The sequence below is a fragment of the Phacochoerus africanus genome, chromosome 7 (assembly GCF_016906955.1).
Source record: "Phacochoerus africanus isolate WHEZ1 chromosome 7, ROS_Pafr_v1, whole genome shotgun sequence".
Classification (NCBI taxonomy): domain Eukaryota; kingdom Metazoa; phylum Chordata; class Mammalia; order Artiodactyla; family Suidae; genus Phacochoerus; species Phacochoerus africanus.
The window spans coordinates 68,507,411-68,523,509 of record NC_062550.1 but is presented as its reverse complement, the minus strand read 5'-3'; the positions used below and the strand labels follow the sequence as shown (position 1 = coordinate 68,523,509).

General features: G+C 50.2%; 1 protein-coding gene across 1 annotated transcript in view; it reads right to left on the bottom strand.

Moving 5' to 3' along the window:
- Window positions 1-16,099, bottom strand: part of ANO2 (anoctamin 2) — a 346,820-nt gene that overhangs the window by 252,569 nt on the left and 78,152 nt on the right. The gene's annotated exons all lie outside the window — the stretch shown is intronic.

The window sequence follows — 16,099 nt, the reverse complement described above, 5'->3', positions numbered from 1 at the left end:
GTTGAATCGGAGCTGTAGCCACTGGCCTACACCACAGCCACGGCAGATCCGGGCCGCATCTGCGACCTATACCACAGCTCACAGCAATGCCAGATCCTCAACCCACTGAGCGAGGCCAGAGATCGAACCCACAACCTCATGGTTCCCAGTTGGATTCGTTTCCACTGCACCACGATGGGAACTCCTCATCTTGATTCTCCATGAGCCCTTATCTTCAGTGATCGAAGAGGACCTCTTTCTGCAACAGGCAGGAAAGGTCAGTGGAAGAGCCCCAACCAAGCGTAGAGAGTCTGGGAGTTTCCAGTGTGAGGCAGTGGGTGAGGGATCCGGCGATGTCTCTGCAACAGCTCAGGTCACTGCTGAGGCACGGGTTCGATCCCAACCCCGCACAGTGGCATAGGATGCAGCTGCAGCTTGGATCTGATCCCTGACGGGGGAACTCCATATGCCATGGGTGCAGGAAAAAAAGAAAGAGAGCCCAGCTGTAAGCAGGTGCATCAGCTTCCACCCCACGGTGAACGGACACTAATCCAGCTTGTCTGCCTCTTTCAGCGTCCCTGTGCTTTTCTCTGCTCTGGTCACTGGCAAACCAAGGATCAACTGGGCTGAAGAGTATCACCACACCTACCACTCACCTTTCATCCCAAACGGCTTGGACACACAGGGAAGCCAAATGGGGTGGAAGGCGGCACTGCAAGCTGGACCAGGATGGACACCTCTGGACTAAAAGAAGTTAGGAGTTCCCTGGCAGCCTAGTGGGTTAAGGGTTTGATGTTGTCACTGCTGTGGCAAGGGTTTGCCCCCCAGCCCAGGAACTTTCACATGCTGTGGGTGTGGCCAAAAAAAAATCAAGTAAAATAAAATAACACAAGTTTTAAAAAAAGAAGTTATGAACAAGCGAAGCTAACAGATGTAGCAGATACTGTTCACTGTTCTCAAGCTCCGCTAAGAGGGACCAGAGGGAGACACACGCAGACACGCTCCCAATGAACCTAGATCAGTTACCCAGGAGCAAGTGTTACACTACCCACCGATCCCACTGCAAACGGCACCAGGAGCTACTAAGACCAGCTGCGTCCTAGAGCCCAAAGGCAAGCTCTGAACTCACCCAGAACAGGAGCTCATGGGCCTCTCCCCCCGTCCCCCCGCCACCCACCCCCCTCGTGCCTAGAGGTCAGTGCCTGCCTGCAGCCTTGCCCAATGCAGTCAGTGACATGTTTACAAAATACATGTTCTCTGAGGTCTAACTCTGGATCCACTTACAGTTTTTAGTTCTGTTTCAGGATGTCCTCTACCCATGAATGACTGTTTGTTGACTTGCAAAATGTGGGGGGAAATCCAAGCTACTGAGCTGCTTGACAAGGCCTTCCTGAGCCATGCCTCCCCCCTCCCACTGCCCCCAGGTTCCGTGCTGTGCGCCCCCTGATCTCCCCCCAGTGCCCCACACGGGCTCAAGTTTTCTTACCTTGGGGCTGGCAGGCAGGTCCTTCCCTCTTCTGGAAGGTTCCCACCTTCCCTCTCTGCCTGGCAAACTCCTACCCAGTCCTTGGGTCTCAGCTCAAATGGCCTTCCTTCACTCTGCCTCCCTCCCCATCGAAGTCAGTTTCCTCTGGCCAACTCGCTGTCCACTCTGCTCTTTCCCTTCTGTTGGTGCCTCCCAGCTCATTCACCAGCTATTTAGTCCTCCCCTCACCGAAGCCACAGGGGGCCAGGACCAGCTGTGGTCACCAATGAATCACCAGCCATGGGCAGAGCATCTCATATATAGTGATACTCAATAACTAGTCACTGGGGTGGATGGGTGGATGGATGGATGGATGGTGGATGGATAGATGGATGGATAGATGGATGGATGGAGGGAGGGAGAGATGGAAGGATGGAAAATGTGATCTTTCAAAGGACCACAACCCTTACACACAGCCCTGCCTCATGTCAGGTACAATCAGACTCTTCCTAAATGTTTTTGGTAACTGAAGGGATTATTAAGGACCCAGATCTGGGATGGCTTCTATGGTACAGGTACCACTGTGCTGCCTCCCATATCCTTGCAGACAGCCCTGAGGGACCACAGCACTCCTTCCCGATGTGCCTGGGTGAAGCCTCAGAAAGCATCTCAGCATCACTCTCCAGGAAGCCTCCCATGGATCAGGTCTGGTACATGTGACCCATATTCTCACTCATTAACAGATACTGACTTCGTGCCTGCTGTATACCAGGCCCTGTCCTAGGTGCTACAGAGAGGACAAAACAAAATTCCCACCTCAGGGAGCTCCCAGTATAGACAGTGAGGAAACAGGCGATAAAACAAAGATACAAACACACTACTCAGTACCAAGTAGTGCTGAGTGTTAGGAAAAAACAAGGGAAAGGGCTGGAGAGAGAAAGGAGCCCACCGCACACAGGGGGGTCTGGGATGTCTGTCTGAGGAGGAGCCATCCGGGCAGAGACCCCAGTGAAGTGGGGCAGTGAGTCCTGCGGGGACCTGGGGGTCTCTGGGCAGAGGGAAGGGCAAGCAAAAGGCCCCGGGAGGGAAACGGGCTTGGCATTTTGGAGGATCCACGTGGCTGGGGCGAAGTGAGCCGGCGGGGAGTGGCGGAAGGTTAATTTCTCTCTTTGAGGTGAGAGAGACAGCGTCCACTTTGAGGCCTTGCATAGACACAGTCACTCCTGCCCCCTCTCTGACCAACATTTCTTTTGTGTCCATGGCAGGAACCACACGACACCTTCAGGTTCCAGGGAGTCCCCTGCAGGATGGCTCTCACCCACGGTGGCATCCCCATCCCAGGACCCTCATCCATGGCGTACTGGTAAAGGCGTCCCAACCACCTGGGCATGCGGGGTCAGATGGCTGATCTGCACCTTCACTGATTCCCATGGGGTAACTATGTCTGTCATGGTCAATTTCAACCATCACAGGTGTAACAACCAGCTCACAAAATTTCTAAAAATGTACTGGATCTCAAGAGCCATTATAAACCAGTCGTTGGCCCCAGTTCTTCTTCTTTTTTCTTTTTTTTTTTTTTTTTTTTTTTTTTTTGCTTTTTAGGACCACACTCAGGGCATATGGAGGTTCCCAGACTAGGGGTCTAATAGGAGATACAGCTGCTGGCCTACCACAGAGCCATAGCAACGCAGGATCCAAGCCACATCTTCGACCTGCACCGCAGGTCATGGCAACGCCGGATCCTTAACCCACTGAGCAAGGCCAGGGATTGAACCTGCAACCTCATGGTTCCTAGTCAGATTTGCTTCTGCAGCGCCACGATGGGAACTCCGGCCCCAGTTCTTACTGGGTAAGAAGAGCCCTGCCCAGGCACCCCAGAGGCCAGAAGCTGCCCCCCCCCCCACCATCCTCCTCCTCTGCCTCTCTCCTCCCACGGGCCCCTCCCATCCACGCACAGGAGCAGCCGTGGCCAAGCTGGACCCCTGCTCCCACGTCTCCTACTGGGAAACTGACCACATACCCCAGTTATTCAGAACATCCATGGTTTAGTACTGTTGTCCAGGCATAATTACCAGTAGCTCTTCCACTCTCGGAAAAGCTCCACATTGGATGATAAATTCCATCCCCTGCCCTCTGCTCTCAGCCCCGCCAGCATGGGGTTCAGAGTCCAGGTCCCAGCCAGCCTGTCTGGCGCGTGCTGCCCCCGTTCCATTGGACATGACTTGAGGCTTTTAAAAAGAAAACCACCACTTCGCTTTCAATTTTTTTCAACCATGAGTCTAAAATCAACTTAACTTGAAAAAAATGCAAATTCACTTCCCATTACATGTTCATATTTTTGGCTTCCCTACTTCTGAGCCTGGAGTCAGGCCTGTCTGCTCACAGCCTGCGCTGGGTCTGCCAGGCCTGCGGTCTTCCCAGGCCTGTGTGCACACCCACAGGGTGGCCACGAGCCAGCTCAGGTTCTGCATTGAGACCATGGCATGGAGGTGGCACCAGTCATTTTGTTTTGAATTTTTGAAGATGAGATGCATTACAGAAAACAAAAAAAGAATAGGTCAAAGCAGTCTGCACTCTTTCCAGCCCATTTAAATCACAGTCAAAGAGCACGTCCCCAAAAAACCGTAAAGATATCAAACACAAACCCGACCCTCTCAGCTGTGCCGCTATTAAAAACAAATGCTTGGGAACAGGCGGTGACAAGAGGAGGCCCCACCCATAGCCGACCTGTGTGAACAGCTACAGCTCTGGTTCCCTCAAAAATCACCAAGGAAAGCGTTCCCATTGTGGCTCAGCAGGTTAAGAACCCAAATAGTATCCATGAAGATGTGGGTTTGATCCCAGGCCTTGCTCAGTGGGTTGAGGGTCGGGCATTGCCCCAAGCTGTGGTGTAGGTCACAGATGCAGCTTGGACCCTATGTTGCTGTGGCTGTGGTGTAGGCTGGCAGCCGAAGCTCTGATTCAACCCCTAGCCTGGGAACCTCCAAATGCTGCAGGGGCTGCCCTAAGAAGAAAAAAAGAAGTCACCAATGATAATAATCAAAAGAATCTGACCTGAAAGGCATAATGAAGGTTGACTCGATAGTGACCCTTCTCCTATAACCAAGGATCTATAAGATCTCCACCCCGAACAATGCTCATGGAGTTTCTCCTGCTTTTTACTTGTCTGGCCACCAGGGAGGAGCCGTGAGACGATCAAAACAGCCCCAGAGAGGAATTAAATCACCGCCTGATGAAGGAAGGAGACAGTCAAGGTGAAGAGGGAAAAGGCGTGCCTGTTCCTGAATTTTGCACAGACCGTATTACAGCTGTGAGCTGAAACCCCCTGCTCTTGTCCTGTGGACCACGGCCCTCAAATCCTAGGGCTGGAGGAGCAAGAATTGTCTGGCATCAACTCGTATTTACTGAGGATCTATCGTTAATGTAAGACCGTGCTAGAGCGTGCAGGGACTACATAGGAGACAGCCTCTAGCTCCTGCTTGGAGGAGTAAGACACCCAAAGCAATTAAAGAAAAACGAACTGGTAAGAAAAATACTGACTATGGGTTGACTAAGAGTCCAGAAAGGGTGATATGAGTTTAGCTGAAGGAATAAAGGAGGGTCAGGATGGGAAGATCATTCTAGGACCAGAGGCAAATACTTAAAGCATCTGAAAAAGCACAAGCCCTGGAAGAAGGGTAAAGGACTCTCCTCTGGACAAGACTCTAAAATCAGGGAGCTCAGGGCAGACTCCACAGAGAGGCATGGTTTGGAGGAAAGCAGCCCAGCATGTGCAGAATTCAGAGAAAAGCCAGCAATGTTACCAGGTTCAGGGACAAAGGGCAACCCAGATGAAGACAAGGCACCCACAGGCCAAGTGTACTACCTCACTGAAAACACAGCTTGGAGAGGCAGCAGGTGCAGGACATTTTTTACTCTGAGATATTTGGACACAATCAGACTGTGAATGACTCCAATAAGCAATAAAAGGGGGAGAGAGTTAACAGATTCACAAGCTGTCATTTGCCTTGCATGTGGGCCACAGCATTTTAGAGCCACGACAGAGAACATAGGGTCCAAACGCCTTCCTTTACAGATGAGAAAGCTATACTCTTGGACGTGCTCTCATCTGTGGTAATGACAAATAAACATTTTCATGTGTTGCCTCTCCCAGTCTGGGATTATTTAATCTAGGATGGAAGTTTCCAGAGCACATTCTGCAGACCACTGGTTCCTCAAGATATTCATAGGCATTCAGCAGGGAAGGGGTTGAACAAAACTGAACTATTTCCCTTACTGCAGGGTTCTTCAGAACTTTCAATGGGCTAGATCAATTTTAATGTTCAGTGTTTTCTAGAGTTTGTTACACCACAGCATTTTTAAAAACAAAAGTCTATCACTCTTCAGTCTACACTTGGAGAAATGTTGTTCTAGAGCATGCCACTTCCAGCCCAGTTACGGATTCTTCAGTCAAGTGAAAGATGGAAGCATGGCTCTGGAGTCAGAAGAAATGAGTTTTGAGTCCTGGCGGTACCTCCTTCAAGCTGTGTGACCTTCGGTAAGTTTGTCAACCTCTCTGAGCCTCAGTTTCCTCATCTATAAAATGAAGCTAAAGCTAGTAAGTACTTCATATTTTTGTTGTGAGGAAAAAAACAAATAATAAAAGGTCCTTACCACAGCACACAGCACATAGGATGCATTAGCTAATTTAAGACTCAATTTAATTATATATTTATCAATTTGTATCTACAGTTACAAGTTGGGTTTTTTTAAGATTTTTTTTTTTTTGTCTTTTTAGGGCTGCATGTGTGGCATATGGAAGTTCCTAGACTAATTGGAGCTAATTGGTCGAATTGAAGCTGCAGCTCCCAGCCTATACCACAGCCACAGCAACGTGGGACCCAAGCCACACCTGTGACTTACACCACAGCTCACGGCAACACCAGATCCTTAACCCACTGGGTAAGGCCAGAGATCGAACCCACATCTCTCATGGATACCAGTCAGGTTCATTACCGCTGAGCCATGACAGGAACTCTTAAGACATTTTGTTTTGATTGACATCATTGAGAATGGTTTTTATGAACCCTTCTCCTCCAAGTCAAATGTGAGAATTACAAAATGTGGTCAATCTTTAAAACATGCTAACATCTTTATTTATAGATACCCCCTACCAAGGCAGATGCTTTCACTGAAATCAACAATTATTCTTGGAAACAGAGCTATAAATGGAAAAACAATTGTCAAATGGAATAGGCAGCTCTTTTTAGCCACAGTGAGTGTCCTCCCACCATCCGTGCTAAGCGAGCCTCCCCTAGACTCTCCAGTCTCACCAAAGCAGGATGGAATGTGAGGCAGATGGAGCCATCGAAGGAGATGAGGGAGGATGCTTGTACAAAGACGCCTCCAGACAAGCCCCAAACCCAGCATCAACAAGTGAGCAAGACTATTTCAAGCAATCTGAGAAGACGCAAACTGGATTCTTGGAATATAGAGTAAGCCAACAAGCCTCCCAGAGAAGCAGGTCCAGAACTGTCTGCTTATCAGTCCTGCCTCAGGAAGAGCAAGTGGTTTCCTGAAGCTGTGTGACAAACTGGGTGACTAGAGACCCTCGCACAGGTGTGAAAGCCACAATCTGAAAGCAAGATGTCAGCAGGGCTATGCGCCCTCCAAAGGCTCTAAGGGCAAATGCCTTCTTGCCTCTTCCAGCCTTTGATGGCCCCAGGCATTCCTCAGCTTGGGGCCACATCAGTTCAGTATCTGTCTTCACGTGGCCTGGCTCCCCACCCCCCGTGTCTGTGAACCTCACATCTCTTCTTCTTATAACAACAGCTGTCACTGGACTTGAGCTTGCCCTAAGTCCAGGGTGATCTCTCCCTGAGACCCTTAACTAATTACATCTGCAAAGACCCTTTTCCAGATAAGATCAAGTATGCAAATTCCAGGGTTAGGACTTAGAAATATCTTTTTTTGCACAATGCTATCCAACGCACTACAAAGAGGACTAGAGACCTTAAAAGTACGAGCCTTGTGGAGTTCCCACTGTGGCTCAGTGGGTTAAGAATCCAACTGCAGCAGCTAGGGTTTTTGCAGAGGCACAGGTTCAGTCCCCAACCCTGTGCAGTGGGTTAAAAGATCCAGTGTTATGGAGTTCCTGTCATGGTACAGAGGAAAGGAATCCAACTAGGAACCATGAGGTTGCTGTTCGATCCCTGGCCTCACTCACTGGGTTAAGGATCCGGCGTTGGCATGAGCTGTCATGTAGACTGCAGACATGGATTGGATCTGGCATTGCTGTGGCTCTGGCCGGCAGCTGTAGCTCCAATTCGATCCCTAGCCTGGGAACCTCCATATGCCACGAGTGCGGCCATAAAAAAGACAAAAGACCAAGAAAAAGAAAAAGATCCAGTGTTGCCATAGCTGCGGCTCGGATTCACTCCCTGGCCTGGGAACTTCCATATGCTGTGGGTGCATCCACAAAAAGAAAAAAAAAATAGTTCAAGCCTTGTGATGGTTAATTTCACATGTCAACTTGGCAGGGCCATGAGGATGCCTAGATATTTGGTCAAACTTCATTCCGGACCTGTCTGTTAAGGTATTTTCTGCTGACAGTAACATCTGAATGGGTAGACTGCATGTAGTGTGGGTGGGCATCCTCTGATCAGTTGAAGGGATGGAACAAAAAGCCTGACCCTCTTGCAAGTAGGAGGGGACTCCTGCCTGCCTGCTGACCTGGGACATAACCTTCTCCTGCCTTCAGGTTCAAAATGAAACATGGGCTCTTTGGAGTTTCCATCATGGCTCAGCGGAAGTGAATCTGACTAGTAACCATGAGGATGCAGGTTCGATCCCCGGCCTCGCTCAGTGGGTTAAGGATCCAGCGTTGCCATGAGCTGTGGTGTAGGTTGTAGACGGGGCTCAGATCTGGCACTGCTATGACTGTGGCATAGGGTGGTGGCTACAGCTCAATTCCACCCCTAGCCTGGGAGCCTCCATGTGGTATGGTCCTAAAAAGACCAAAAAAAAAAGAAAGAAACTTCTGAAACACAGGCTCTTTGTGGGCCTCGAGCCTGCCAGCATTTGGACTAAACTTCTGCTGTCACCTGTCCTGGGGGTCCAGCCTGCCAACTGCTCACCTTGGGACTTCCCAGTCTGTACACTCTCCTGGACCAGTTCCTCACAATAAATACATGAATAAAATACATGTACACGCGCATGTTCTGTTAGTTCTGTTCCTCTAGAGAATCCTTACAAATCCAAGCTTCAACTCTGGGTAACTGAGGAGGAAGAGGGGCTCTGGTCACGGTCTGGGTGACCACCCCCTGAAGCTGGGTGGGCATCATGAGCCCGGAGGAAGGCACAAGCCACGGTTACCAGACCAGCATCTCTAGAGAGGGAGTAAGAGATATAGCGGTAACAGAACCCGACCAGTATCTGTGAGGATGCGGGTTCGGTCCCTGGCCTTGCTCAGTGGGTTAAGGATCCGGAGTTGCCGTGAGCTGTGCTGTAGTTTGGCAGCTGTAGCTCTGATTCAACCCCTAGCCTGGGAACTTCCATATACCGCAAAAGCAGCCCTAAAAAACAAAAACACACACAAAAAACTTAATGGTATTAACATTTTCCTCCTAAGGGGCCACTCGGGCTGACGAAAATGCCATATTTCTTTGCTTTTTAACTGGAATTATACAAGTTCAACATGGTACCACTGATTTTCTCACACTCATCTGAAAATTCTTGATAGCACTTATATATGTTTTCACTTAATGAAAATGACAAGATGAATTATTCCTTCTTAAATGCAGTGCAGTAGATTTTTAAAAATTTTCAAAACATGGATTCCATGGAGAGAATGAAAGTTTGAATGGCGTTTCTGCTCAAAGCTTTTATCTTGGAATCTGGTTAGCTCATCAGAAATTTACCTAGATTACCTGGTAGTACAACCCTCCCTGAGCTACAGTTTAGCGTAACCTCAATTTTCATCCAGAATGTATTTCATACTAAAAGTACGCTCTAGCAGCAGGAAAGTTTGCCTCCTCTGACCAGATGCTTATTCCTGCAGATGATGGAAGCTGTAGTCCTTTCTGCCTTGCCTACCAGGAAGCTCCAAATGAATTTGTCTCATTTGCATCCATCACTTTTTTTTTTTTTGTCTTTTTCGGGCCACACCTAGAGCATATGGAGGTTCCCAGGCTAGGGGTCTAATTGGTGCTATAGCCGCCGGCCTACACCATAGCCACATCAACGTGGGATCTGAGCCGCGACTGTGACCCACACCACAGCTCACGGCAACACCGGATCCTTAACCCACTGAGCAAGGCCAGGGATCGAACCCACAACGTCATGGTTCCAGTCGGATTCATTTCCTCTGCCCCATGATGGGAATTCCCACTCTTATTTTTTATTTCTACAATCATTATTTCCCCTCCACTTCCCAACTTGTCCCCAAATGGCATGATTCTTTTTTTATTTGTCCTCTTTTAAAATGAGCCATTTGTACTTAAGTTTTTGGTTGGTTGTAATTTATCTCAAGTCCTGTTTGGGGGAAATGGGCTAAGATATGAGTCAAATAAGCCAGATCCGTGGACGCTGAGCCAGGAGAGGACCTCAAGGTCTCCCCTCGTCCCCCGGCTGTCTACCACGAGCTGGGCGCCTCGGAGCCCTCCCTCCTGTGCTGTGGGGCCTGAGCGGTCTTCCTGCTGGCTGTCCCGGTGACGGCATCGCAGACCCTGCACATCCAGCCATTGTGCTTACGGACACCCTAAGGACCCAAGCTCTAGGAAAGAGAAATCCCCAGCACACAGTCCCGAGGCCATCTGTTCCTGCCTCTCCAGCAAAGCCCTGTCTGGGCCGCTGGCTGCCTTGGCAGATTTCAAGAACTGGACCCAACCCTGCAGATGCTGGCTGTGAAGGGAGCTGGCAGGAAGGAGCAGGCCGGCTCTGCTGGCAGCTGTGCGTCCTGCACACATCACATCCGAATGACCACACCGATGCCGGTAACGATACAGGTTGTGTCCCTGCCCCTCGCGCTGGCCCCCACAACCCTTGTTACTCCCCGTTTGGGAGATGAGGGGCGCTCTGGGTCTGCTTTCCTGAAAAGATTATGTCTGGCTGGAGGGGAACAGCATCTACGTGCATGCAAAGGACGCAGGAAGTCCTTACAGGCTCCTGGGAACAGCAAACGTGACCCCTGCAGTGTCAGCCACTCTATCCGCAAAGCCACAACAGCTTCGACAGATTGGACAACAGTCATCTTCACCCAGCCCAGACATGTCCCTTTAGTGGACTCTGGCTGGATTCACATTCTCCCATTAATAGATTGACAAGAGTGGACCCCGTGACCTCGCCCTTGACCATTCCCAACCTTCTCTCTCCTGGAGGCTGCACTTGAAAAATACATGAACCTCAGGGGTGACAATGGCAGGGTGCTGGTTCATATACATAAAAAAGTGAATGGGAGGGTTCCCTGGTGGCCCAGCGGGTTAAGGATTTGGCCTTGTCATGGCACCGGCTCGGTGCTGGGACATGGGTTTGATCCCTGGCCTAGGAATTTCTGAGTGCCACACCCCTGCCCCCCCAAAACAGTGAGTGAGGAATAAACACAGATACTGACCACAGTCTAGAAGGGCCACCTTGGTAATGAGCGAAGGTGACGAGGCACCCATTTCAAACCTTCCCAGGCTGCTCGGGGCCAAAGGCCAGGCATTCCCACCCCTTCCTGTGCCTGCATGCTGAGTGTCCCTCACAGAATACTGGCTCTCCTGTTGTTGTTTCTGGAAAACAAGTGCTTCCTTCCAAGACCCCCCTCCCAGTTAATGTCTGTGCTCAGGACTGTGTGTCCCTGGACACAATACTATGGGTTTGTCCAGGTTTGAGATCTCGGGGTTGTGATTTCTTCCTCCATCCTCCCAGTCTCTCTGGACCTGGCTGAGTTATGACCCAAACCACCACCGGCCGGAAGGAGGCTAAGTGATCCCACCCCGTGCCTCAGGCTTCCTCCACGCTCCTTTCTGCAGCCGGGACTAGGCTCGCTGCAAATGTACTTCATTCTCACTGTAGTCTCTTCCCAAGCCCATTAAAAAAAAAAAAAAAAAAAAAAAAGGAGGAGAGGAGTTTCTGTCATGGTTCAGCGGGCTAAGAACCCAACTAGTATCCGTGAGGATGCCGGTTCGATCCCTGGCCTCGCTCAGTGAGTTCAGGATCCAGAATTGCCGTGAACTGTGGTGTAGGTCGCAGATGTGGTTCGGATCCTGCGTTGCTGTGGCTGTGGTGTAGGCCAGCAGCTGCAGCTCCCATTCGACCCCTAGCCTGGGAACTTTCATATGCCACGGGTGTGGCCTAAAAAGACAAAAAAAAAAAAAAAGGAGGAAATGCCACTGGACTCAGCGCTAGCCCTCCCTCGAAGATGGCCCTGTCTGGTCCTCACGCTGATGCTCCATTCCCAGAACTGGGTTTGACCCCCCTTACCCCCCCTACACCTAGAAATGAATCAGGTTCTCAGATTAATCTTTACAAGCTTATGCATCTCACCCAGCACGGCAAGGCACGTCCCCCTCTAGTGGTTATGACACCCCTGGGAGGTCAACGACAAGCCGCTACATTCTGTGAATACAAGGACGTGCCGGGCCCCTGCGGAAGGATGCCAGAACAGTCCACCTGTGTGGAGTCTGGGGCCTAGACATCTCGGGGAAGAGTTCTTCCTGGGACATCTGAAGCCTTGTCAGGGCCACCACCTGCCGTGCTCTCTGCAGACTCCCTGGACCACCATATGCCCAGACAGAACCTGAGCCCCGCTAATGTGCTGCTACTGAACACAGTGTTTAATTAGTGCTGGGATGGCTGGGTATGTGCCTTCTGCCTGATGTGCCCTTTGGCTGTAAACTCTATGGGCTCAGCTCCCAGTGGAAGAGAGATGGGGCTCTCTTCCACTGGGAGCTCCATCAGTGCTGGCTGCCTCTTCAGTCAGGAGAGATGGTGATTGGGGCACTAGGAATCGAGAATACACAGAAAAACACCTGAGAACACACAATCATAAACTCCTGTGCCTCCTTGGCACTGGCTAAGAAATGGGTCCTTAGAGTTCCCATTGTGGCTCAGTGGGTTAAGAACTTGACTAGTATCCATGACCACGCAGGTTCAATCCCTGGCCTCACGAGCTGCAGCACAGACTGCAGATGAGGTTCAGATCCTGCGCTGTTGTGGCTGTGGTGACAGCTCCAGCTCCCATTCGATCCCTAGCCTGGGAACTTGCATATGCCACAGGTGCGGCCCTAAAAAGACAAAAATAAATAAATAAACAAAACGGGGCGGCGGGGGGGGGGAATTCTTACAAGAATCTTCTAGGAAAAACAGGGTGTGATTATGCCCTTATCACAGATGAGGAAACAGAGACCCTGAAAGGTGAAGTCACAGTGCAAATAAGTGCAGACGCAAGGCCAGGGTCTGGTTTTCTGAGGACTCTTCCAAGGCTGTGTCTACCACCCTGTGCCTCCAAAACAAAAAAGAAGGAAAGGAGGAAACACCCTGAGGGCCTGACAACAGATGAACAAATAAAGATGAGATATATATATATAGTGGAATTTTTTTTTTTGTCTTTTTGCCTTTTCTAGAGCCGCTCCTGTGGCATATGGAGGTTCCCAGGCTAGGGGTCGAATCGGAGCTGTAGCTGCTGGCCTGCACCAAAGCCACAGCAATGCAGGTTCTGAGCCGCGTCTGCGACCTACACCACAGCTCACGGCCACTCTGGACCCTTAACCCACCGAGCAAGGCCAGGGATCGAACCCGCAACCTCATGGTTCCTAGTCGGATTCGTTAACCACTGCGCCGCAACGGGAACTCCCGTACAGTGGAACGTTATTCAGCCACGAGAAAGAAGGAAGGCGTGCCATGTGCCACCCCGGGGACGGACCAGGAGCAAATTGTGCCAGGTGAGAAACCCAGAGAAAGAAAAGCACTTAGGACAGCACTCGTATGTGGAGTCTAAAAAGTCAAACTTGTAAAAACAAGAGAAAATGGTGGACACCAGGGGATGGCAGTGAGGGGCAAGACGGAGGTCGAGGAAGGGAACAGACAGGCAACGGGTAGGAAACAAGCCCTTAAGATCTAATGCGCAGCAGTGAATCCACTCAACAGTGTGTCACAGCCATCGTACTTGCTCAGAGACAGGAACTTAAGGATCCCAGGCAATGAAAAGAAAGAATACTTTGTAACACGACAGATGGTGCATTATCACCACAATGCCCATTGCGGTCTGATCCATAAGTATCAAATTAGTAGGCTGTACATCTTAAATTTACACAGGGTTATAGGTCAATTATATTAACTTATTAAAAATGGGGAGAAAGGAGTTCTCATTGTGGCTCAGCGGTTAATGAACCCGAATAGTATCCATGAGATGTGGGTTCGATCCCTGGCCTTGCTCAGTGGGTGAAGGATCTGGCGTTGCCATGAGCTGTGGTGTGGGTTGCAGATGCAGCTTGGATCCTTTGTGGCTGTGGCTGTGGTGTAGGCCAGTGGCTACAGCTCCAATTAGACCCCTAGCCTGGGAACCTCCATATGCTGCAGGTGCAGCCGCCTCCTCCCCCTAAAAAAAGACCAAAAAAAAAAAAATATGGAGAAAAAGAAAAAGGAAGGAAGGGAACTCAGGGATGGCTACGTCATAACATGTCCTTGTCCTAATCATTTCATCTACAAATTCAACAGGTACTTCCTAAACTATTTAGGTACATTCCAAAAGTTCCAATAGGCTATGAACTCTGATATGTCCCAGAGGTATGAGCTTTTAAAAGGACAAGCAGAGACCAGAGGGACCAGAGGCAGGAACGACTTGGAGGCTGACACTGGGAATGAGATGGAGGCGGTGGGAGAGAGAGGCGTGGTCAGATGTTCAAAGCACCTGAACAGAGAGGGAGGCTGGGAGCCGGCACCAGGAAAGAGGCGGAAGTGGGGGGAAGAAGGGACGGATGGAAGGCCAGCAAGCAGAGGAAGGGGCAAGAAGGGAGGAGAAGGACGCAGACGTCTGCCGGGTCTCAAGGTCTCCTCCCACTAAAAGGATGGTCCCAGGGGAGAGAAGCCACAGTGTGGGCATCAAAGTGGGCTCGCCTTCTTTCCAAGGGTCAGCCAGCAGAGATAAAAGCACAGGAAGCAAGATACAAATAGAAGAGATGATGAGAACATTAGCTATTCAGATAAGCCAGAGAAAGGAGGGAGAAAACAAACAAACAAACAAACAATATATATATATATATGTATGTTAGAAGAAGACAGAAGAAAGGGAAGTGAAAGGTCGGCTAAGTTAGGGCCCCACCAGAGGGAAGCAGGTGCTTCTGTCCATGGCTGACTCGGGTCATGTGGGCAGCAGGCGGGACAGTGTCAGCGGAGGGGGGGACGGAGGTCTGCAGCCAAGTGGCTGCACTTGAGGACAGCAGTATCAGGGGTGACAGGTGGAAAACCAGGAGACAGAGAACAGGGCAGTGTAGTGGAAGGAGAGAAGGCCACTGTGTGTCCTCGTGAAACCGAGACCCTCAGGTGTGTGACCCCAAAACAGGTGCCCTTTATTGGCCGTATGTTTGTAGCGAATGTTTATGCCCGTGTTTGTTCATTGTCCACAGTCATGTGTCCACGTGCCACAGGTGTATTAGCCACCTCAATAAACCTATAAGCACAGAACCCACAGACTTCATCCTTCTTGAGCAAGGGGTTATGACCGGGCATCACACACAATGGTATCTGATGAGTGATTTTTTTTTTTTTTTAGGGTCGAACCTGTGGCAGATGGAAGTTCCCAGGCTAGAGGGAGAAGTGAAGCTGCGGCTGCCGGCCACGGCCACAGCCACAGCAACGCCAGATCCGAACTGCACCTGTGACCTAGGCCGCAGCTGGCAGCAACACCAGATCCTCAACCCACTGAGCGAGGCCAGGGATCCAACCTGCATCCTCATGGACACGACACCGGGTTCTTAACCCACTGAGCCACAACAGGAGCTCCTCGATAAGTGACGTTTGATGGGGATAGGAGATCTGTTGGCAGTGAAGATGGTGTGAACATAGCCAACGACGCTAATGGAATTGTTTTGCTGACGATAACCGTGCCACTGAGAGTGGAGATGGTGATGATGTCGGCTGGGCAGAAAGCAACAAATGGGAAGTTCTGTGAATGACGGGGAGACGGGGGCAGACCCTTTGAAAATGCAGTTAGGAGGATAAGGTCGTGATCTCTCAAAGCTAGGTCACCATCGGTGAAATAAATCTATGGGGTGGGTGTGTGTGTGTGTGTGTGACAGAGAGAGACAGAGAGGCAGACGGAGACAAAGAGATCGCCATGCACCACTCATGGTTCAGCTGGATGATCACCCGTCCCAAGGCCCTTTCTAGAGACACCACGGGTGGTCAAAGTCAATAGCCAATCCCTTTCCCCTAAAACATCTAGTTTAAAAAAAAAAAAGCGATTCTGTGGAAGCACCTCCTTTCTCTGTGGAGGTATTGGCTGGACTTTTTTTAATGCAAGGACACTGTCACCTAAGAATTCCCCAGGGAAAGATTTACATTACACATAGACTAGAGTGGCTGACGAGGGCTTCAAAAATCATCGAAACCATGTGGCTTTCAACCCGGATGTGCATCAAAACCTTCTGGGGATTTTTTTTTTTTTTTTCACAACCCTGATGCCAGGACCAGCCA